A 25,291-nucleotide genomic window follows, 5' to 3' on the forward strand; every position below is an offset into this window, starting at 1 on the left:
GCGCTAATTGGCTGCCGACCAGGGCCCCCCTGTGCCACGGGCGCCGCTCCGGACGCTGATTGGTGAATCCGGGGAGGGGGCGTGGCCTGCCCGCGCAGCTGGGACGCGAGGGGAGGGGAAAGTAGAAGCTGAAGGACCCAGGGGGACGGCTGCTGGGCCCGGTCTTCGCCTGAGCGCTGTGCTCTGGGTTTGGAACAGGTGACCGGGCCTCGGTCTCCCTCAGCCTGGTGGTGAGACTCGCCAGGGCCGGAGTAGGCAGGGCTGTGGGGGAATGCCCCAAGGTTCACGCACCCACCTCCCAGCCTCAGTGCCCCAGGACCAGCTTTCAAGTGAGAAGCCCATTCTCCCCTCCCTCTTTCTCACCAGCATCAGCAAGAAAAGCTGTGGGGAGGCAGGACTTGGCGCGGTCGAAGGATGCAGTGTTCAAGTCACAGCGGCCCAACAACCCAGTAACTTCCGTTTGCACAGTGCTTTGGGGAGCTTTCAACTGGGTGAAATCCTTGCACAGACCTCTGAGGTGCGGAGAGGTTATGGTTCTTGCCCTCGTAAGTAGTGAGGGACGCAGCGCTTTCCCACGGCGGGCGCGCAGCCGCTTCCCAACAGGTGTTCGGAAACTGGGTGGCCACTAGCTGGTGACTTAGGTAGGGGTGGGGACTGGGCCAGAAAATCTTCCAGCCCTAGGACAGTGATTGGTGTGTGTGTGTGTGTGTGTGAAGCTCCTCATCCCCGGGGGGCTGTATTAACATGTGGGGTGTATGTGCAATTTGAAAAACAAAACATACTCAGTATCCCAATTTAACACTTTGAAATGAATAAGATGTTTTTGTAAAGATAGAAAAAAAATCAAAAGAGTTTTGATTAGGAGGATGCGAGGTGGTCATGCCCTTCCTAGCAGAAGGAACAACACTTTTTCTTAAAAAATGAAAATTAGGAAAGGTTTTAGGTACTGGGAAGTTCCTTGCAGGGTTCTGTGGGCCCGGGAAAGTGCCCCCTGTGGTGGCCAGGCTGGCAGGCAGAGGGATTCCATGGGGCAGGGCTTTCCTGCCCCTCTCTGGACGTGCTATGGCTATTGAAACAAGGAGACGGGTGGCTGGTGCCGGCAGCCCTCATTAGGCGTGAAGCCATGCTCCCGCATCTGCCTGTGCCCAGTGGATTTAGAATGGCCTGGCAGGGATGCCCAGAACCTAGTGCTGGCACCAGTTAACATTAGAATGAATGCGTGAATCAGAATTCAGCAGTGGGAGGGACCTTTGGGATCACTCAATCCAATCTTACTTTACAGATGAAGAAAACGAGACCCAGACAAGAGAAGGACTTCTTTAAGGTCACACGGTGAATATGTGACAGCCAGAATTAGGACTCAGGCCCCATCACGCCTGGCTTGGTGGCCTTCCTGCTACACCATGGTCCCCGAAGATATTTCAGACTATGAGTGTGCCTGCATCAGCAGAAATCAAGTGCAGAACCAGGGCAAACTGAAAGAAGAGAAGTGAGATGGGGCAATGTGCCTTTGGCTTGGGCCCCTGCCCTCCGGGAGCAATCTAGGGGCCAGGTGGCAGCACCAGGAAGGACTTGAGGCGGTAACGCGATGCCTGTGCTGGCCACCTGTCCGTGTGAGGGCTTGAAGGTATGTTTTTCTGTCTCTTCCTCACCTCCTACTCCCTAATGGTTGATTTAGGTCCTGAAACCAGACAGTAATATTCTGCACTTGCCAACCCAGTTCCTTTTTCAAGTTTGTGTTGGCACTCAAGTTAAAAAGCCATTCCTTTATTTCCTCCCCCTCTCCCACCAAAAATAAATAAAAGAGCCCGAATGGCGTGGGGCCCCTGCAGACGCGTGCAGGTTTGCTGACACTGAACTCTGAGCTCTTACCATGAAAACGCCGGCCCCTAGAGTGGTATGAAGATTATTATTCTATAAATGGAAAATTCCACTCTGTTCGCGCAGCCTTGCAGCCCGCATACTTTCAAGGTATGCAGGCTTTTCAAGCTCTGAGGAGTAAGTGCCACCGTTCTGAGAAAAACTTCTGCAAGGAAAGTTTAAAACCGCTGGCTCCCGTGTCTGATCCCCCTTGGTCAGGCCAAAGAGAGGAAGGAAATAAGTGAGGTCTTCTTCCCTCTCCCCACGTGATTTTTAGCCTTTGTGGGTTTACGAGGGGAATAAAACTTCTAAGTGAACCGGAATAAGAACAGATGCCTTGATGTGGAGCTGCAGCGTGGGTGGGTGGCGATCATGGCATGGAGATGCCCTGGAAAGAGGTGGAAGGGAGCTCCTGTGTCCTGGGGGTCTAGCTACATGCTGCCTCCCCAGGCCGCCCACCTGATCTGCCATCGGCCTTGCCTGCGGTCGGTGTTGGCCTGGTAAACAATGCTGGAAGTGGAGGCAGAGTGTGTGAAGGCTGGTGCGTCCCAGCCCATGCTGGCCAGTACGCTGAGAGTCTTTGCTGTTAGTGACCATTGAAAGTTCCGAGTGGGTGCCTGCTCCAGCTTTGGGTTAAATAAACAGTTCCTTTTGTCACTAAGCACGGGCCTCAGCCTGGCCATGAGCTCTCCAGCTCTCTTTGAGGTGGTGGAACTGACTTCAGAGATGTTCTTAGCACCTCGATGAAGGCTGCCTGCCTTTTTTCCCTTTCCAGAAGTCTGAAAGGAAACAGAAATAGCCAGAGCGTGAAAGTTTCTTCAAGGGACACCCTCAGATTGGTGGGGGCAGGAAGACAGGTCAGGACGGGCCTCAGCGCAGAGGTTAGAGGGTCTTGCTCAGTCTCTTCTGGAAGAGGGCCTGTGTGGCACAGGCAGAAGGCTCTGGCAGGGTGGGGGTGGCTGTTGGGAGGACTGCCTGGGCTCTGCATTTCCACCTCTCCGTTGCCCCCGGCCTCCAGGCGGGCCATTTCCTCTGCTGGCAGCAGAACTGAACCACGAGAGGCAGCACACAGGCCTCGGGCGTCTTGAGGCTCTTCAGAAACATGAGGTCAGCCCTGGGGAATGAGGCAGGTTGGCGGGTGTCCAGGCAGCTACAGAGATGCTGTTTGTCAGGCTCCGGGCTCCTGCTGCCTTGCTTGCTGGGCTCCGTGGAGGGACAGGAAGTGCTTTCGCTCCCCAGCCCTGGGGCTGGGAGGTGGTGAGGGGCATCTGGGCACCGTGGGGGCTCTCTTCTGTGATGGCATTGACTTTCTCCATATCATGCCTCTGGCCAAGCTCAGAGAGTCCTGGAGATGGGACTCCTGCCCCTTGGGGACTTAGAGTTGACCACAGTAAGTTGAGAAGCCACGTGCTCAAGGGATGGGCTGCTGGTTTTCATCCTGGCTCTTCTGCAAAGTCGCATGTGGCCTTGGACGAGGGACTTAAGCACTCTGCTCTCCAGCTCCTTCCTCTGATCTTAAGGGGGCTATCCAGTAAAGTGGCAGCCACTTTCCCCTTCTTGCTGACTTACTCTAGTTGTGGGCGAGTCCCTCCCTGCCTTAGAGGATGAGCTGTGACGGGGGAAGCCCACAGAAACATCCCGTTTCCCTTGGGCATGATTGAGTTAGGGGAGGGCTGGTAGCCCTGTTCTGGTGCCTGAGATATAAGGGGAGGTCTGTCAGGACTCTGCGGGGAGTTTGTTCCATTGTTTAAAAAGAAAAAAAAGGACCAACAGGGGCCGGCCCAGTGGCGCAGCGGTTTAGTTCGCATGTTCTGCTTCGGTGGCCCGGGGTTCACCGGTTTGGATCCCCACTGCAGACATAACACTGCTTGGCAAGCCACGCTGTGGCAGGTGTCCCACATATAAAATAGAAGATGGGCACGGATGTTAGCTCAGGGCCAGTCTTCCTCAGCAAAAAGAGGAGGATTGACAGCAGATGTTAGCTCAGGGCTAACCTTCCTCAAAAAAAAAAAAAAAAAAAGAAGGACCAGGAGCCTCACCATCTTCTGGTCACCAGCAGGTTGTGGAACTGAGGCAGCCCTGAGGTGACAAGTCTTAAGGACAAAAAGCTGGCAAACTGGTGGTGGCCGACCACAAAAGTTACATATTAAAAAAAAAACCTCGGGACATTTTTGTTGATGACTTGGTGATTTGTTACACAAGATAATTAAATGTCTTTATTGTTCCAGCCACTACAAGCCAAGTGTTTTTACTTGCAGCTGAATTCATTCTGATTGGAATGTGTAGTACTATGAAAAAAAATGCATTTGGCACTTCTGTCAAAAAAGTAGGATACAGTATTCTGGCCTGAGGGAGGTGACCCCCATGTCTGAATGGTGTGTGCGTGTGGACAAAGGCTGGAAGGACACACAGAACTGAGAACAGGGACTTTACGGTGTCTCGTCCCTCATCCACGCTGCCTCGTGCTGAGTACTGACTCCCAGCTGAGAGTCATCGTAATGATGCCACCATCAGACCAGGTGCTTGAGACAGCACTCCCATATCCTCCAGCCCCTCACAGCTGCCCCGGGAGGCGGCGGCTGCCTCAGCCTCATGTTAGAGGTAAAGGGAAGACTGAAGAGCTCGTGAGCCGCAGGCCTCAGGCTTAACCCTGTGTCCCCCTCGCTCCAAAGCTGGGCCTGCACCCTCTCAGATGCAGTGGTTATCCTCTGGCCACGGGGCTTCTGGGGCCCAGAGGGGGGAGCCTGGCCAGGAGCAGGGGTCAGAGGGGGCAGGAAGAGGCCATGCAAGGATCTGGTGGGGGCACAACTAGGCACATTCCCCACTGTGTCAGAGGTGGCCCCCCAACTCCGTTTAGAAGTCTGTTTATCCAGTGGTGGGTCCTTTGGTGCAGGAGTAATGCTTTCTCTTTGTGACACACCCTCTCTCCTCCCAGCCCTGTGATTTCTGTTAGAAATCTGGATTGTCCCAATTTTGTTTAAAGTAGGATGGGCCTGGAGGCTGACAGCCTGAAAGGCAGATGTCCTGGGGCTGGTGATGCTGATGATAATAGTAATGAATCATTGTAACTCGCAGGTGGGAGCCCTTGCAAGGCGCTGAACAGGAACTCCTGTCATTTCTTCAGTCCTCCCAGCAGCCCTATGATACCCATTTCACAAGAAGGAAAGTGAGGTTTGGGGAGGCTAAAAGTGTGCCCAGCTCGTTAGTGGGTGGCATTTCTCCAAGGCCTGTACTGGGAGCCACCGCGCTTCCTTGACCACAGACAGTCATTCTGTTAGAATTCACTACGTCCTGCCCCCTCACTTCCTCATGTGCTTCCCTAAATGGCCATCAGCCTTCTCTTGTCTTCAACCCCTGCTGTCTGCAAGGGAGTGAAAGGTGGGGCCCCTAGTGGAGGAGTTCTACATAAAATGGTGAACTCTAAGGTCAAGGTTTTTCTCCAGTGGGTCTGAGGGCTGAGGTGGGGGTGGGGGAAAGATGAGGTCAGTGAAGGGGATGAGACCAGACTGCCAATAGGGCCGCTGTGTATGGTTCTGCAGGTTGTGCCCTGCACAAGAGCTTCCCATGTAAGGGGGAGCCTTTCACTTCATAAACATGGTAAAATGTATATGAGTGAATCTACAATAGTTTTCTGGCAGATCTGGAGTGAAGTATCTTTTTATTTATTTATTTTTGGTGAAGAAGATTGGCCCTGGGCTAACATCTGTGGCCAACCTTCCTCTTTTTGGTTGAGGAAGATTGTCGCGAGCTAACATCTGAGGTAGTCTTCCTCTGTTTTGTATGTGGGATGCTGCCAGAGCATGCCTTGATGAGCGGTGCAGAGGTCTGCGCCTGGGTTCTGAATTGGCGAACCCTGGGCCCCGGAAACAGAGCATGCAAACTTAACAACTATGCTACTGGGCCAGCCCTAAAGTATCTTTTTCTAGTGGAATCAGTATATTATGACAATTTTCTGATGGATGGAAAAAGATGTCTGTGGAAGAAGTGCTTTTTCCTGATTCGCCCAAAAGTCCAAAGCTTTGGCTCTGGGTGGAGGTGTGAAACGCTAAGCTTCCTGAAAGCAGGCCTCACATTGGCTCTTAGCCAGGTGCCTGCGGGCCTTTCTGAGGCCTCAGGTGCAAGCGCCTCCTCATTGAGCTGACCAGGCGGGTGCCGGGCGCAGTTCCGCCCTGGTGGTTACAGGTGGATTGGTGGCTCCGTTGGGATTAACGTTTCTAAGACTGCTCATTTTAGACATCTCCCAGTCTTCCCTGACTTGCCCTTACATTATCCCAGCTGTCTCGAGTTCCCTAGGGGTTTCTGGTGCCCTGAGGTGCCTGTCCATGAGCTGGCAGATGCGTCTGTCCTGGAGCTTCTATGGCTTAGTGACCAGAAAGCAGGGTGGTGGCCTAGGTTGGTGTAAATTGAGTTGCCCCGAGCAAGTCATTTCTCTTTTCTGGACGTCAGTTTTCTCTCATTTCAGAGAATTGAGTGGCCTAAGAGATGTCTTCGTCCTTTCCAGTTCTAAAGGTCATTTATTCACCATTGACACCTGGGACTGAGTGGTGACTGAGACTGACATCCCTCTGAGCATGGGGCTTTCTCCATAATTGGGCCACAGGCAAGCAAGCAGGTGATGGGGCTTTGGTGGGAGCTGTGTTAGTTTCCCGCTGCTGCTGTAACAAATTACCACCAACATAGTGGCTTAAAACAACACACACTTATTTCCGTAGTGTCTCGCTAATTGAGCTGAAGCTCCCTAATTGACGGTTCTGGGGTCAGAAGTCTGAAACGGGTCTCACTGGGCTAAAATCAGGGCTGTGTTCCTTTCTGGGGGAGAAGCTGTTTCTTTACCTTTTCCAGTTGCTGGAGGCCACCTGCCTGCATTCCTTTGGCGCCCGGCCCCCTTGCTTCTTCAAAGCTGGCAACAGCACGTTAAGTCCTTCTCACGCTGCCGTCTCTGTTTTTCCTTCTGCCTCCCTCTTCCACTTTTAAGTATCCTCGTAATTACAGTGGACCCACCTGGATAATCCAGGCTAATCTCCCTATTTTAACGCCATCTAATTAGCAGCCTTAATTCCACCTGGAACCTTAATTCCCCTTTGGCATGTAAGGTGATGTGTTCTCAGGTACTGGGAATTAGGATCTGGACATCTTTTGGGGCCATTATTCGGCCTCCCACAGGAAGGGTACAGAGGATTGTGGGATCCCTTGGCAAGGGGCCTCCAACCAACATGCTCAGGTGTGTCTTGGGTCCCAAGACCTTAGCAAATCCCGAGGTCAGCTGGGCTGGTGAATTTAGATTTCCTCTGACACAGTGCAGGGAGGCTGCGGGGTGAGGGAGCCCTCCGAGAAGGGTGTGAGTGTGTGTGTGTGTGTGTGTGTGTGTGTGTGTGTGTGTCCGTCTCTCAGGCAGGTGGAAAGCGATTGCAGGGGAAGGGTCAGAGTTGCAAGAGGAAATGGTAAGCAAAGGAAGCAGTGTGTGGGGTACTTTAAACAAACTTAGAAGAATAATGATGATGTTATTTAGTTTGTGGTTAAAACAAACAGCCAAGTCCAGCAAAAATACCTGGCAACAGTGGTGTGCCTGTCAGGAGGGAGTGACTGGAGCGAGGTGCTCTCAAATCCTTGTATTATTCAAGAGGAGGGTGAAGATTCGAACTTTAATATCTTTTAACTTGTGCCAATTTCAAGCACGACAAAAGTAAAGGTCATAGTATAATGAAGCCTAACCCAATTTCCCCTGAATACATGACTCATCTTATTTTATCTGTCCCCACACCTGTTCTTCACTCCATCTCCCATGCTGTGGATCATTTTGAAGAAAATCCTGAACATCAATATTAGTTAAAATTAGATTTTGATAGGTTAAGTATGTATGTTAAACTATGTAGGGAACCACTTTTTTAAAAAAGGAAAACTTCCAAAACAGTAGATATAAAGAAATGGAACGAGGGAAAAATAATCATTACAAAAGAAAGTACCACAGAAGGAAAAATCATCATGGCAGTGCAGAATAAATTGGAAGTACACGATGAGATGGTTGAAATAAATCCAAACAGAAAATTACTTATAATAAAAGTAAATGGACTAAATGGTTCTATTAAAATACACAGTTTCAGACTGGACTTAAAAAACAGCTATATATCCGCTATAAGAAACACATATAAAACATAAGGATGCAGAAAGGTTAAAGATAAAAGGATGAAAGATGACGGGCCAGTGGACACTAACCAAGGAGAGCTGACACAGCTGTGCCAGCAACAGACAAGATAGGCGTTATGGCAGAAAGCTTTACTAGAGATAAAAGGGTGGCTACGTAATGTAAAAAGCTCAGTTTACCAGGAAGATAGACAATTCTAAACTAGTATATACCTAATAATTTAGCTTCAAAGTATATGAATGAAAACTCTGATAGAGCTACAAGGAGAAATAGGCAAATCTGCCATCTTAGTGGGACAGGTAATGACTCTCTCTTAGGTAATGCAGACAAAATATCAATAAGAATAGAGAAGACCTGAATAACAATGAACAAGCTTGACTTTAGCTAGATATACACATATAGACATACATATATGTATAATTATATAAAATTATGTATAAACACTGCTTTAAATAATTGCACAATTTACATTCCTTTCAAGCACTCATACAGCATTTATAAAAGTTACCTGGATTCTGGGCCATCAACCAAGTAATAACAAATTTGATAAGATTGGTGTCACACAGGACTCTTCAGCCACAATTCTATTTCGTTAGAAATCAACAACAGAAGATAACTAAAAAAGGATATTATAGAGATAAGTGAAAGAATTAATGAAATGGAGAGCAAAGATGTGATAGATCATTGACAAAGCCAAAAGATGATTTTTATAAAAGACTAATAAAATTAACTTATTTGGCAGGACTTATCAAGAATAAAAGACATGACACAAATGAACAATTTTGTGAGTCTAGATGCTTCATGCATTTGAAAATATGTATGAAACAGACAAATTGCTGGAAAATGAAAACTCAAGAATTTTAAAACCTCAACAGTCCTGTAATATTACATAAATTGAATCAGAGTTAAAAATTCCTCATGAAGAAAACACCAGATCCAGACAACTTTAAAGATAAGTTCTGTTATTCAAGGAACAAATAATTTCAATCCTACACAAACTATTCTAGAGTTTAGAAAAAGAACCATTTTCTAATTAATTTTACAAGGCTAGTAAAACCTGATACAAAACATAAGAAAGGAAAATTACAAGCTAAGTTGAGTTGTGAACATATGTGCAAAAATCTGAAAGAAGATTTCAGCAAATCAAACCCAGTAATGAAGAAAAGAAAAAAAGATATCAGGTCCAAGATGGACTTACCTGGGGAATGGAATGTTAGTTAACATTTGAAGTCAATTAATGTAATTTGCCACATTAACATAGTAAAAGAAAGAAAAAGATATGACCACTTCAATAGATGCAGAAAAAGCATGATAAATTCAACATACAGTTATAATCAAAACTCTTGTAAAACTAGAAAAAGTTTTGTCTGATGAAGTAAGTCTACAAAACCCTATAGCAAATATTATAATTAATGCTTCTTATTCAATATTGTGCTGGAGGTCTCGGAGGTCCTAGCCAGTGCAGTGTGGCAAGAAAGATAGAATTAACATTATAAGGATCAGGAAGGAAGGAACAAAACTGCCATTATTTACAGATCACGTGATTTTCCTATGTAGATAATATAAGAGAAACTACAATAAAACTGTTAGAACAAATAAGAGAATTTAGTAAGGTTGCTGGATACAAAATCGATATACAAAAATTAATTGCATTTTGGGGTCAGCCCAGTGGCGCAGCAGTCAGGTTTGCACGTTCCTCTTTGGTGGCCCAGGGTTCGCTGGTTCAGATCTCCGGTGCGGACATGGCACTGCTTGGCAAGCCATGCTGTGGTAGGCGTCCCATGTATAAAGTAGAGGGAGATGGGCATGGATGTTAGCTCAGGGCCAGTCTTCCTCAGCAAAAAGAGGAGGATTGGCAGCAGATGTTAGCTCAGGGCTAATCTTCCTTAAAATAAAAATGTAATTGCATTACAATATACCAACAGAAACAAAAAATGTTTGTTGTTGGTATATTGCCAATAACATAAATGATACTATATCATTTATACTAGCACTAAGAAATCTCCCCACAAAGAAAAAACCGGATCCAGATGACTTTACAGATAAATTCTTTATTTGAGGAAAAAATAGTTCTAATAATCTAATAAAGTATGTACAGGACCTTTATGGAGAAAACTATAAATTTTATTGAAGAAAACCTAAATAGGAGAGAGATACTATGTTGTATATTAGAAAGCTCATTATTAGAAAGTTGTCAGTTCTTCCAAATTCATCTATAGATTTAATGCAGTTCCAATCAAAATCCTAACTTTGTGTGTGTGCATGTGTGTGTCAAACTTGCAAGTCAATTCTAAAACTTACGTGGAAAAACAAAGGCCAAGAAAGCCAACACCCTCTTGAAGAAAAAGCACTAAATGGGTAGGGGTAGGAGCTCGCCTTGCTGAAGATAAAACTTCCTATAAGGCTGCAGTAATTCAGACCACATGCTACTGAGAGCCGTAGATTGAGTGGCCTAGAACCAGAACCACACGTACAAAGAAACTTTATCTGTGTTGGAAACTTCATCTATGATCGACTTACAATAAACAGTGTTTGGATAATTGAGAATCCATATGGAAAAAGAAAAAAGAAATAGACTCCTACGTCACATTTTAGATAAAAATCAATTTCAGGTAGATTAACAACATGAATGTGAAAAGCAAAACTCGAGCTTTTAGAAGACAATATAGGGAAATATTCTATGACTTCAGTGCAAGAAAGGATTTCTTAAATAAGATACACACATATAAAAAACTGCACTAACTATAACATTAATAAATGTTGCTTAATAAAAATTGAGAACCTTTATTTCTTAAAAGACACCATATAGTAAGTAAAAAGACAAGTCACAAACTGAGAGGAGCTATTTGCAATACTACATGTGATTGACGAGAGTCTTGGCACCCAGAATATACATAAAAGAACTCCTAAAAATTTGATATGAGATATACAACCCAGCAGAAAAGTTGGTGGAAAGTGTGAAAAGTCACTGAGAGCAGAGGGAAATTTGAAGGGTCAATATACAAGATTACAGTCAGGGAAGTGCAAATAAAAACCAAATGAGATACCATTTTATACCACCAGACTGGCAAAGTCAAATATTCTGTCACTATCAAATGTTAACAAGAATGTGGTGGAACTGGAACTCTTATCCACTGCTAGAGGGAGTGAAATTGGTACAATCTATTTGGAAAATAGCTTGGCACTGTTTAGTAATTGAAGCCGCACGTAGCCTATGACTGAGCAGTCAACCAGATATACACGCTTGAGAAACTCTTGCACAGGTGCACCAGGAAACATGATTAAGAATGTTCACACGCTACCTATCAAACTAAAGTGGGTGTAACAGAGGAGATTGGCAAAACCAAGTGACTTTGCCACTTGGATGTGGAGAAACTGGAAATCTCATACACTCTGGTGGGAAGACACAATGGCATAGCCATTTTGGAAAACAGTTTCGTTGTTTTTTAAAAAGTTAAATGTAAATTTACCGTATGACCCAGTCATTCCACTCTTAGATATGTACCCGAGAAAAATGAAAAACAAAGGTCCACACAAAGACTTGATCACAAGTGCTCTTAGCAGCATTATTCATATTAGCCAAAACCTGGAAATAACCCAAATATCATCAACAGGTGAATCAGTAAACAAAGTATGGTTTATCCATAGAATGAAATACTACTCAGCAATGAAAAGGAGCTGATGCAAGCAAGATGGATGAAGCTCAGAAACATTATGCTGAATGAAAGAAGAGAGACACAAAAGACTACATGTTGTATGATTCCATTTGTATGAAACGTCTAGAAAAGGCAACACTATAGAGACTGAAAGCAGACCGGTGGTTGCCTAGGGTTGTGGATGGGTGGGTGGGATTGATTACAAAATAGGCCCCAGGGAACTTCTGGGTCATGGTAATGGTCTAAAACTGGATTGTGGTGATGGTTGCACTACTATGTACATTTATATTCTACTTACAAGGGGTAAATTTTATATAAATTATACCTCAATAAAGTTGTTAAAAAAATGTTCCCTGAAGCATTATTCCTAATTGCCCCAAACTGGAAATACACCCAATGTTCGTCAGCAGTAGAAAGAATTAATAAATGTGGCATGTTCATTTAATAGAAGCCAGTGAGCGGCATTGATGAGTTCATTATAGCTACATAAGAAAACATGGTATCAGGAACATAATGTTGAAAGAAAAAAAGGCAAGAGAATACATATTCTGTTTCAATTTAGATAAAGCTAAAAAGCACACAAAACTAAACAATATTGTATAGGGGTACAAACATATGTGGTCCAACCGTAGAGAAGAGCTAAGGAACTGACCTCAAGTTTGGGACCGTCTTTCTATGAGGGGTCTGGGGATGGCATAGGACTGGGGAGGGAAATTTAAAGGTGATGGCAAAGTATGCAGTTTACACATAGTTGCCGCTTATGGTTATTCTTTATACCTTACCCTTATTTTTGAGATAGTCTTTTGAATCTACTCAATGCTTAATGAAAACAAAAAAAGTTTTGACAAAAGGTAAATCATTGTCAGTCTTTAGTCTTTAACTATTATTGGTAGATATTGCTGATGACGCACTTCAGAGCTGAGCGGACTGCCGTTGGGACGTTCTGCTCCAGGCTCTAATCCATGGCCTCTTTGATGATCAAGCTTCTCCACCGAGACAGGCACCAAAGACCGCTGAAGGTGGGCCTGAGGAGTTTCCATCCTTCCTTCTGGTGGTCACAGGGCATGGATAGGGAAGCGGAGCACAGGGAACCCCGGGCTAGGACTCTTGCTTCTTCGTGAGGTTGGACGTGGTGTGGTGGGATGAGGAAGTCCAGGAAAACCATCAGCATCTACTCTGATGATAAACACTGGGGAGTCTCAGAGTGGGAGGGGAAAATTGAACATGGGTCTGCTTGTGGAGAGGGGATGCCGCACAGGGCCCTGCTGGATTACAGCAAGGTTGCGTATAATTTAGTGTCATATTTGGGCTCGCTCTTGTCTAAACTTGAATATCTCCTGAGGTCATTTGGCTTTTTTCATCTATTTACAACTTTAAAAAGTCACAGGGAACTTTGCCCTCTTGGTGAGCATCTCATGGTCATAACGAAGTTATCAATTAAAGAGTTAAGTTTAAGAAGGTAAACTACATGCACACACAATGTAGAAGCAAAGAAAATGCATGTAAACATTTATCCCATCTCTGAACTGGGAGGATCTTTTGAAGCATTTGGATGATGGATGAAATCCCAAAGGAAAAAGCGATAGATCTGACATGAAAAAAATATATGAACCATTAACAACAACAAATACTAAAAGGCAACAACAAACAACTATTTCTGGCAAATACTTCCCCAAAACAAATATGGATGTCAAATATTTTCCAATATAGATGTGTGATAAATATGAGAACACTGGGTCACTATTTTTAATGTTCCTATTGATATATATAAAACACAAACTGATTAGAAAATTAACACAAATGGAAATATGAGAAGAACATGAACAAATGATTCATAAATGACATTTCTAAATATATATGAGAAAAAGGTTCAACTCCGATAATAACCAAAGAAAGGCAAATTAAAACAGGAGACTATTTTCACTTATCAAGTGATTTAAAAATATCTTTCAGATTTTCAAGAATTTGAAATGGATTCTTTCCTGTACTTGTCTTTTTGGAGAGCCATTTGGCAACATCAGTTAAGAACCTCAGGGGCCGGCCCCATGGCCGAGTGGTTAAGTTCGCACACTCTGCTGTGGCACCCCAGGGTTTCGCTGGTTTGGTTCCTGGGCATGGACACGGCACCGCTTGTCAGGCCACGTTGAGGTGGTGTCCCACAGGCCAGAACTAGAAGGACCTGCAACTAAGATAGACAACTATGTGCCAGGGGGGATTTGGGGAGATAAAGCAGAAAAAAAACCCATCAAAATGTTCACACCTGTTGGATCAATGATTCGACTGCTAAGAATCTATTCTAAGGAAATGACCCAAGATGCAGTCAGAAATTCAAGCAAAATTGTTTATTGTAGGGCTGTTTGTAATAGTACAGAATGAAAAACAACTAAATGGCCAAATAAAAAGAAGCAGTTAAATAATGATGCATACATATGAGGAACTATTATATAGTCAATGAAAGTTATATTTCTATTAATTTTTAATGACATAGAATACTCATGATATAAATCTGTAACTATGGTTACAATAATTCCAAGGCATTAACAATGGTTCTCCCTGGGCTGTGGGATTATGAGAGATTCCCCCCCTTCTAGCACAGTGTCAAGAGCTAGGCTTTGCAGTTAAACAGACCTTCCATATTCGGAGCCAGCAATGACAGATTGGCTCTTTCTTACATCACGTCTCTCTGATGCTGACCCTCCTGCCTCCCCCTTCCACTTAGAAGGACCCTTGTGATTACAGTGGATAATCCAGGATAAGCTCCCTATTTTAAGATCAGCTGATCAGCCACCTTAATTCCATCTCCAGCTTTAATTCCCCTTTGCCATGTGAGGTAAGATATTCACAGGCTTGGGTGGCCACTATTCTGCCTGCCACGCTAGCTGTGTGACTTGGGCAAGTTATTCTCTTGAACTTCAGTTTCTTCATCTACAACACGGTTTCTTAACCTCAGCACTATTCACATTTTTTGGCATAAAGAAAGATAATTATTTGTTCTGGGGGTGGTCCTGTACATTGTAGGATGTTTAGCAGCATCCCTGGCCTCTATCCATTAGATGACAGTAGTGACCACCCACTTCCCCACAATGTGACAAGCTAAAGTGTCTCCAGATTTTGCCACATGTCCCTTGGGGGCAAAATTGCCCCTGGTTGAAAACTGATCTATAAAATGGGCATAGTTCTTACCTCATAGTGTAGTTGTGAGGGTCAGACGAGATGGTGTGTGTCAAAGGTTTAGCATAGTGGCTGGTGCATGGGAAAGTCCCCCAGTGGTATCTATCTGTATATATTTTTCCTGAATGCACATTACTGTTATAGTAATTAAAACAAAAGTTATTAGAAGTAAACTTTAGGAGTTGAGCAGTAGGCTTGAAGATTAAATATCCCCAAAGACAAAGGTAGTATTTCAATGAAAATATTACAAATAAATTTTAGTTACTCAACTAGTGGGTTAATTCCTATTATGAAAAATTCAATCAATATAGACAAGGCTAATATTTTCCCTCATCTCCCCAATCCCCACCCTCCATCGTTTCCTTCCTAGAAGCGACCCCTGTGTACGTGTGCCATGAGAATAGCATCTTCATCTGTATTTGCCATGATTTTATCTCCAGAGGTGGAAGTAGTGCCAGGCACACAACACACATTCAAGTCATGTTTGTTGAATGAATGAATGAATGCGTTGAGTATGTACTATACCAGTTCTTTTTAAAAATTTGCTTCTAAATCTTAGTCATGGTTGTTATAGCCCGGTTCCACAGTTTACTAGCCATGTGGTCAAGTTATGTAACCTCACAGAACCTTAATAACTTCATCTGCAGAATAGGGTTAATAATACTACTGTGTGGGATTGTAGTGAGGTATTCCTGTCCTTTGGCCATGCGTTTACAAGGACATGCACACACACATGTCCACATTCTTTTAAATTTAGTGTATCTGCAGTCATATGAGTTGTTCTGTGATTCGCTTTTTTCATTTAATATGTCTGAGGAGCTTTCCAGACCGGTGTACGTACAGCTGCCTCCTCTTTGCAGGACCTATACACATGACCCGTGGTGGATTTAAGGGCTGGTGTCAGGCTCTCTGCTCTCCTGCTGCTGGTGCTCAGTGGGCAAACCTTTCTCGCTGAATCCCTGACGGGGCAGAGCACTCTGAAAACTGGAGGAGCCTGTGGATGTTTTCGTTGTCATCACCTGTGCAAATCTCTGAATCTTTTCGGTCTGAATGCGTCAGAGTCTGGTCTGGAAATCTACCCGAGCTTATTTTTAGCATGTTCAGCCAGGGGATCCACTGCCCTCTGGAAGGGTGCACTCAGGGCAGGGGCCTGTCTGCACGTGCTGCCTCTAGCAGGCTGTCAGAGGCTCCTGAAGATGTGCCTGGGCCAAGAGCGGACCTGGTTGCGAAGCCCAGGCTGAACCTTGAGTTCCTGAATCTCCAAGCAGGCCCGGGGGTGCTTCTGGGGTCAGCTCCAGCCAATAGGTAGGGACCTGAGGGGATTCTCGGGTCCTTTTCTGGTCCTGCTCCGGCGGTCTCTGTGATGGTTGGATGCTAATGGTCTTGATTTATACTCTGGCCTCAGCCTCTGCCCCAGCCCTCCCACAGCTTCGCACTAGCTGTGAATGGTCACACGTCTGTGCCTTTGCACAAGCTGCTTCCTCTGCCGGGAACACCCTGCCTTCCTCTTTGGCTTTCAAGGCTCTGCTCAGCTCTCCCCTTTGGTAGGGCTTCTCCCTCTCCCACCGGGGAAGAGTTGGTCAGTTTCTTCTCCGAGTGCCTGGGGACTTTGTACCTGCTACATCCTGGTCACAAGGTAGGATTGACCTCTGCTCTCTGTTTGCTCCCCTCACCAGATGGGGGCTTCTGGAGTCAAGGACCCTTGGTGCCCATCCTAGTGCCTGGCACGTCACGGGACCTTGCACACGTCTGCTGGGTGAGGGAAGCTCAGCGCCTGCAGATCAAAGGTGCTTAGGAACAAGCAGGCAAACTGAATGGGGGCTGCACGGAGGAGGAGGAGCTGAGAAATCACGTGATCAGGAAACGTGGGCTGTCTTAAAGGCCACTCATTGGCTCTCTGGAGGACTTCCTCATCGTCTTCAGAGGGGTCGCTACACGGTGGAATGAGAAATCCAGAATGTCAGACTTTAATTCAACTCAGATGAAATCTCTGATTTCTAGAAAAATTCTAAAGGAAGACGGCAATTGTTTCAGTGATGATAATTTTACAGGTATCTAAGAAATGAAGCGTCTTGAAGCGCTGTCCATGTTGGAAGTCATGTCAGGGGAGCACAGTCATGGTCTCTGTTCTGCGGGGGTCTAGGGATTATGAGGAACCCCATTTTATAGATGTGCAGAGTGAGGCTCAGAGAGGGAATGCAACACATCAAGGTCACACAGCCAGCAAGAGCTGAAAGGGACTTTGAGCCCAGGTTAATAGACTCCAAAGCCAGTGCTCTTCACCCGCCAGCCCTGACTCTGCTGAGGTTTTCCTCTCCACCTCAGCTGACTGCAGCCCTGCTGGGTGTGTCTCCTACTGTGCTTTAATCTCTCCACCTCCCCCGCTCCCTGGGGAGGTTCAGGGTGATGGAATTCCCTCCCCGGAGGCTGGATGCATCCTCAGGGCCCCCAATGTCCACTGCTGTGACATTTACGGATGCATAGCTCCCTTCCTGGAGCCAAAGAGCACTCATTGTCTGGTCACAGGAAAAACACACCACGTGTCCCCCGACACTCAAAGATGAGTCCTTGACTGCCTGGACGTGCTCCAGGTGTACCCATGGACTTTGGTTGAACTGACCACACCTTGTCTCTTGGCCAGAGGTAAATTCTAGGGCCATCTCTCTGCATAGTGACCGGGTCCAGCTGCAGGGCGGGAGTGGCAGCTCCTGGGAAGTGGGGTCCAGGGTCCTGACCGGGAATCCGTGGTCGCTGCCCTGGAGGCTGCCGTAGGTTGAGGGCGTGTGAGCCCTGGGATGGCTGGGGGAGTCTGAGGCGTGGTCGCACCACCTCCGCTAGCTGCTGCCTGCAGCCGGAGCCGCAGGCCCCCATGTGGAACATGAGTGTCTCCTTCAGAAGGAAGCTCACAACGCAGCAGTGTCACCAGCTGGAAAGGGCCCCAGGTGAGCCCGAGCTGGGGAGGCTTTCTGACCCACCAGCAACTTGCTGTGTGATGACAGCGGGCAACTTATTAGCCTCCTCTGGACCTCAGATTCCTCACTGTTAGATAACCATGCCCGCAATGGGTAGGAAAAATGTTAATGTACGTCACTGTTAAACAAGGTCACGAAACAGTTTGACCTTCCCCCTTTTATTTTATTAAATGAAACATTTGCTAAGTATGTTTGCCTCTATATATTTTGTGTAAAAAATAGAGAAATGTTTAAGAGAATATATGTAAAAGTATAGAAGGATATGTATAAAATTGCTAACAGTGGTCATCTTCGGGGGTAGAATTATGGGTGGCTTTTTGGCATAGTTATATACTTACTTATTTTTTAAGAATACAAAAAATTCAAACCCAAGATATTGGACTCCAAATCCTATGCTCCGGGCTCATCGGTGCTGCCGCCTCTGCAATTGAAACCCAGCCATGACTGTTCTCTCTTGTCCCTGGAGACTGCAGCCAGCTCGCTGCAGGGACCAGGTCCACCTGCCAGAAGGGTCTCAGTGGCCACACCTGCCCTCTCTGCCTCTTTCGTCCTGCTGGGTTCCTCGTCTAGCACACCTGACTCTCAGCTGGGATTTTGTGGTGCCCAACTCCACTTTCTTTTCTTTCTTTTTTTTTTTTTTAAGAACCAAACTCCATTTTCAAAACAGCCCAAGTAGAAGTCTGTTTTTCCACCTCACACCACTGCCCCCCCATTGCCCCCACCCCGGATTCAAACATCATGATGGCCCTGGAGAGGTGAGAGTTGGAATGGAGTGAGGCGGGTGAGTGGGGCTCTGGGCGGGGGGGGAGGGGGGGGTCTCCTCTGTTTCCCTCTCTGTCTCAGCTTGGCTGCTGTAACAGGACACCAGAGATGGGGTGGCTTACAAACAACTGACCTTTATTTCACAGTTCTGGAGGCTGGAAGTCCAAGAGCACGACGCCAGCAGACTTGGTGTCTGGGGGGGCCTGTTTCCTGGTTCAAAGGCAGTCGTCTTCTCCCTGTGTCCCTACATGGCCTCTTTTATGAGGGCACTAACTCTATTCCTGAGGGCTCCACCCTCATGACCTAGTCACCTCCCAAAGGCCCACCTCCTATTACCATCACATTAGGTTTTGGGGATTAGGTTTCAACATATTAATTTGGGGGCGACAAGCATTCAGTCTACAGCTCTCTCCTTCTCAGCCACTCTGGGGTCACTCTTGTCCCACACCTGTTCCCTTTGTCTTCCTCACTCCTCCCTAGTGAATCCTGTCCAGCCCTCAAGGCCAGCTCATGTGCTGCCTCCTCAGTGAAGCTTTCGGCCGTTGATGGGGAAGTGAGTTCATCTGGCCAGTGTGCTTTCCCACACTCCTTTGGGCTCCTCTGGAGAAATCTCTCGTCGCTTGTGGTCCTAGTAGTGCTGTCAGTCACAGCTCTGCCCCTGCCACATGGTGGGCGTATGACTCAGGCTGACCAATCACAGGGTCCAACGCCCCCAGCCACAGAGATTGCTTCAGGGATGGGCATGTGACTCAAATAGGACAAATCAGACTCTTCCCTGGGATTGGTGTGAGAATATTGCAAGAGAGAAGCACTCTTTTCACTGTCACTGCTCACCTATTGTGAGTCTGCAGCTGCCAGTGGCCATCTTGCCTGCATACGAAGAGCACCTCTATGCCAAAGAAAACCATATACAGACAGAGCCCGAATGACATCATTTCTTCAGTGGCTGGATCCAGCTATACCTGAAGCAGATACTGCTGGACTTCCCAGCTAGGTGATCCAGTAAATCTCCTTTTTGTTTGAGCTGGTTTGATGTGGGATTCTGTTCCTTGCATCTGAAGGAGACCTCATCAGTACAATTTCGCTGACCCAGCCAGTGCACCTCCTTGGAGTTACTAACTCATATTTATACTTCTGTGCTACATTGTTGCCACTTGCCACGGTCCTCCTCCTCCTCAGGACTGCCCTGCGTCTTTTGGCTCACAGCTCTGAGACCACAGGTCCCAATTAGTGAAGGGTAACTGAGTGAACCAGGGGAGGGATGAGTGGGGAGGGCCATCTCGAGACCCTTTCTGCAGCTGCTAACACTTCTACTCAAGGACGAGCTGGGTCTGAATTTACCTTGCAGGGAGACTTTTTAAGAAAACAAACAGATCTAACCCCACCGGCCAACATTCCTACTTCAGGAATGAGGCTGGGCTTCGGCATTGCCTCGATGATCTGGTTCTGACCTGCCACCGCCCGAGAGATCAGACCGAGCTGTTCCCAGAGGAATGAGAGGGCCCACAGCCATTGCACTGGCACCTGCTGGAGACAGAGCTGACATCAGAGTGCGTCTTGGCCCCTTGGAGGGCAGCCAGGAACTGGCCAGGAGGCCAGAGGCGGGTCCCCTTGTGGTAATGGGGCGACCGCCCAGACAGGGGTCCATTTGGAAGGGGTGGAAAGCTGACTTCCTGCCAGGACTCTTGACTGTGCACAGCTTCAGCTCGGAGGAAAAGTCCAGATTTATTTAGTGTGATGCAACCCTGGGCCATAGGCACTGTTTTCAGTGTGGCTGCAAGAATAAAAGTTATGATGGGTTTTTAAAAAATGAAATCAAATGGTCAACATGTTTCCAGGTCTGCAACTTGTAGAAAGCTTGGCAGACAGTTGAAGAAATGTTTTCCTATAATAAATAAGAGAGTGTTTTATTTTTCCTTCAGCTAATCTTTCATAATAAATTGGATTGTGGTGTGATGGGGCAGGATTCTTTTGAATAATTCTTCCCTGAAACATAACATCTGCTGGTTTCAAATTGCCAAAAAGGACCCTTGATCAGTCTAAGATCATTGAAGATAAAATATTAATTCTACGACCTGCCCGTATTTTAATTTGGTTTGTGTGACTACCCTTGATCTTCCTTACGCTGGCTCCCATGTAGAGACCGTGACGGTGACTGATGTATTTGGTAAGTCCATGGTATTTGGTAACCCATGGGAGTTTTAGCAGAAGCATGGACAGAGGGAAGGCAAATCCATATTTAGAGATTCTATTCCAATGGGGAAAAAGTGCTGCCCCTCCCATGATGGAAGTGATCCAGTGTGATCAACTTGCCACCGGATCACTGGCTGGTCCCCTTGGGGAACGGTGACATGTCTGTAGCCAGATGAGCCTCGAGGACGGGAAGTAGGTGTGGCTGAGCCTGTGCATATCTTCCGTTCATCAAAGGGCCATGGCCACTTGGTTTGTGTAGGTTCAGAGCCAGTGTCCAGTAATCTGGTAGAAGTCTGGTTATTTCTCCTTCTCTGGTGCACAGGCCGCTGGTAACCTGGTGGAAGGCTATGTTAGGGTAGCAGAGTTCTTTCTCCAGGGGACATGGCAGATTGTATTTTCCAATCACAGCTGTATTGAATGTAGTCCATCTCACACGTTCTTACGATGTGTCCCTGAGACTCCTCCACCCAGTGGCAGAGTCTATGATCTCTTCTGTTGAGTATGGGCTGGAGTTAGTTCTAAAATACAGAACTTGGCTGTGATGGTTAATTTTATGTATCACTTTGGCTGGGCTAAGTGATGCCCATATAGCTAGTAAAGCATTATTTCTAGGTGTCTCCAGAGGAGATTAGTATTTGAATTGGTGAACTGAGTACAGCAGACGGCCCTCCCCAGTACAACGGGGCATCATCCAATCCTTTGAGGCCCTGAATAGAACAAAAAGGCAGAGGAAGGGTGAATTCACTATCCTTGAGCTGAGACGTCCATCCTCTCCTGCCCTGGGACATTGGAACTCCTGGTTCTTGGGCTTGTAGACTCCTGTCAGGACTTACACCATCAGCTCCCGGATTCTCAGGTCTTTAGACTTGGATTGAATTACACCACTAGCTTTCCTGAGTCTCCAGCTTGCAGATGGTAAATAGCGGGACTTCTTGTCTTCCGTAAGTGTATGAGACAATTCCTTTAATGAATCTCCTCTTCTATTTATCTAGCTATCTGGCTATCATCTCTCTATCTCCCGTTGGTTCTGTTTCCCTGGAGAACACTGACTAATACAGTGGGAGTAGGGGTGATGCCTGTGTCTGAGGCTAGGCTGTAAAAAGTGATCCAGTTTCCATCTGGTGTCCCTCCTCCCCACCTCCCCATGTGCCTTGGGAATCCTGAGCCAACGTATACTGTCTGGCTACCATGAAGCTTCTGTCCTGCAGAGATCACACGTAGAGGCTATATAAAAATAGGGAGAGGTGGTTGAGGGGCCCTAGCTGCTCCAGTCCCTGGCTGCTTGAGTCCTCCAAGCCCCTGTGCCCTGTGATGTATCCTTTTTAATGTTCTCAATAAGTCAGAGGGAAGTTAGGAATCTGGGAGTTTTATCCAGGAGTCTTGGTTGCAAGTGAGAGAACCCCATCTCAGACTGGCTCAAACCAAAAGGGAATTGATCAGCCGATGAAACTGGGAAGCTCAGGAGTGACACAGGCTTCAGACATCCTGGATCTAAAACTTCAAACAAGATCTAGGACTTTGCCTTTTCTCCATCGCTTAGCACTGCTGTCCTCTCATCTGGCTTCAGTCTCAGGCACATGCCCCCACCCACAACAGAGATGGCCGTCTGCAGATCCAGCTTCTGTCCACTCAGCTTCAGAGTCCCCGTGGGAAGATAATGCCTCTTTTTTGACAGTTTCAGCACAAATCCCAGGAGTGAATCTCATTGGTGTGACTTAGGCCACATGCCCACCCGTGAACCCATCACTGTGTCCAGATGACTGGGTGCTCTGATTGACCAGCGCTTGGTCATGGGCTCCCCCTGGAGCCGAGGGGAGCGATTTCCCAAGACGTCCAGGCTCTCGGGGAAGCCGTGGCAGCCTGGAGGCGGCTCTGATAGTCTTCTCCCCTCCACGCTGTGCTTCCTGGGCCTCTGGCCTGGGATGCAGAGGTGAATTTGAATCTTAAATTGCTCACACTCTGGGGAAGGCAAATCAGTCCACAACGAGCCAGGTACCGGCCAGACCCTCTCAGAGGCCGTGATAGCAGCCGACACAAAGTGCTGCCTGAGCCCAGAGGAGGCAGGAATTAGCTGTGCCTGGGGGCCTGCGGGAGGAGGTGACATCCACTCTGTCCCGCATCTCTCTCCTTCTTTACTTTCTGCTTGCACTCACAGGCAGCCGAGACCTGTGGTGACTCAGGGCTGAACCGGGAGCAGGACCCGAACCTCCACTCACCTGAGGAAAAATGTTGAGAATCAGCTGCAGCAGCAAAAATCTGATTCCTGGGAACTGAGTGGCTTCTAAGGGCTGTTCGCGGGTCCTGGCTTTGCATGTCTGAATATGGAAGTTTAATAACCGTCTTGATATAACCCTCCATCTCTCTGTGTACCGCTCCAGAGAGACAGTTAGTCTTGGCATTTGCAATTTTGCAGACATTAGGGGACTGGTGCAAAAAATACTGGTTCCTGAGTTCACGGGTCTGAGGTGACAGAAGGGGCTTTGTTGCTTGGTTGGGTTGTTGATAGAATCGTAGAGCATGAGAGATGGAAGGCCTTAGAGGTGATTTGGTCCAGGGATTCCTCATGTGGGGTCTGGGAAGGCTCCTAAATTGGAGACAAAATTGTGCCTCTGTGTGTGTGTGTAGGTATGTCTGTGTGTGTGTAGGTGTGTGTGTGTGGGTGTGTTCCCTAGGGGGAGGGTTTGTTGCTCTTGTCAGATTCACAGAGGGATCTGTGACCACCACAAGACTAAGAACCCCACACTGGAGCCAAACTCCTCATTTGGTGATGGAGGGAAATGGAGCCCTGAGGAGACAATATTTCTAAGAGATCCCCTCAGGTCAGTGTCTGGTGGGTCCTGAACCTCAGATGTCCACAACCTGGGCTAGGGGGTGTCCTCCTCTGAACCCCTGCTTCCCAAGCTGACTGGGCATCTGAACCCTCTGGGGGCCTTGTCAACTGCCCCGTTTCCTGGGCTGGCTCCAGACCCACTGAGTAGAGTAGGGGTGAGCCCCAGGGCCCTGGATGGTCAGCAGGCTCCCCAGGCCACCTAGCCCTGGAGCTGGGACAAAGGTCTGGGTCCACAGCATGAGAAGAACATGCCTTAAATGAATGGAGGATGGAGGGGCCATCTTTGATGGGGGATGTGTAGGTGGGGGTGTGGGGGGTTTCCAGGACCACCCTCAGGTTCAGTGATTCACTGGGAGGACTCACAGGACTCAGCTCTATAGTCGTACTCATGGTGAAGATTTATTACAGCAAAAGGATACAAAGGAAATGGAAAGGGTGCATGTGGTGAGGTCCAGAGGAAACCAGGCGTGAGTTCCCAAGAGCCTCTCTCAGTGGAGTCACGCCGGACACGTGAATGCCTCCAGATTAGAGAGCAGGTGTGAGTGTACATACGAGGGAACTTACACTCCTATGCTGAGCCTAGGAGTCCAGGGTTTTTACTGGGGGTCAGTTATGTGGGCACACTCTGCCTAGCACGTACCAAAATCCCAGACCCCCAGGAGGAAAGCAAGAGGAAACTGTGTGGTTAATGCTGAACCACACAGTTTGTACAAACATTTGAGGCATTTCCTAACTGATAAGCTGATAAGCCCCTCTCCTTAGGGAGCGGTGGGAACACTACTGAAATCCGGGTTCCCCAGTGCCAGCCAGGGCCTTTCTAAGGGTACCAGTCTTCTGCACAGTAGGTGTGCAGCTGACTTGACCTTGGCAAGACACTGTGTCCTCAGTGCTCTGTGGGAAGCACCGCAGGGTGGCCTGGTGCGCCAGCACACCTGTGCCCACTGCAGACAGGTGGTCACAGCAGCTGGATGTTGTGCAGCCCCGGGGAACAGGTATTCCTGTGACCTCACCAAACTGGATCCTCTGCTTCTCTGTGTCACTAACCCCCATCTGAAGTCCCAGGAGATGCATCCCTTTGACCAATCCTGGGCCAGTGTCTGGCATTTTTTGCTTCTGCAGTGGGGGTTGGTCTCTGGCTTGTCAGGGCCCACAGGCAAGCGTATTTGTTTGCTTGGGCTGTCATAACCAAGTACAGCCTGCGTGACTTAGACAACAGAAGTGAGTTTCCTCACAGTCCTGGAGGCTAAAGGGCTGAGATCAAGGTGTCAGCAAGGCGTTGTTTTCCTCTGAGGCCTCTCTCCTTGGCTTGCAGACAGCCATCTTCTCCCAGTGTCTTCATAGCGTCTTCCGTCTGTGTGGGTTTGTGTCCTAATTTCCTCTTTTAAGGACACTAGTCATACTGGATCAGGGCCCACTCACATGACCTCTTTAACATTAATCACCTCTTTAAAGACCCCACCTCCAAACACAATCACATTCCGAGGTTCTGAGGGTTAGGACTGCAACATATGAATTTTGACGGGGACACAGTTCAGCCAACAACAGTTCCCCAGATATAGGCAGAGGGCTTGGGAGCTGGGTATCACCTCCCGAAGGACAGTGCTGGCATTTTAATGTCTGGGGGCTTCTGGGGTCGTGGTCATTGTGTCCTAAGCTTTCCCCTCGGGAATGTGAATATCCTTCCCCCTGGAACTTTTCTATAACC

At 47.3% G+C, this 25,291-nt stretch overlaps 1 long non-coding RNA gene across 1 annotated transcript in view; it reads left to right on the forward strand.

The window, feature by feature from the left end:
• The first annotated feature begins 418 nt into the window (after positions 1 to 418).
• The window catches only part of LOC139078498 (uncharacterized), an 88,497-nt gene continuing 63,624 nt past the window's right edge, over positions 419 to 25,291 (forward strand). Inside the window, exons 1-2 of the long non-coding RNA XR_011531507.1 lie at positions 419 to 545; positions 1,283 to 1,627. This is a non-coding gene — a long non-coding RNA (uncharacterized lncRNA). The remainder of the gene's footprint in view (positions 546 to 1,282; positions 1,628 to 25,291) is intronic.

Source organism: Equus przewalskii, chromosome 1, assembly GCF_037783145.1.
Source record: "Equus przewalskii isolate Varuska chromosome 1, EquPr2, whole genome shotgun sequence".
Lineage (NCBI taxonomy): Eukaryota > Metazoa > Chordata > Mammalia > Perissodactyla > Equidae > Equus > Equus przewalskii.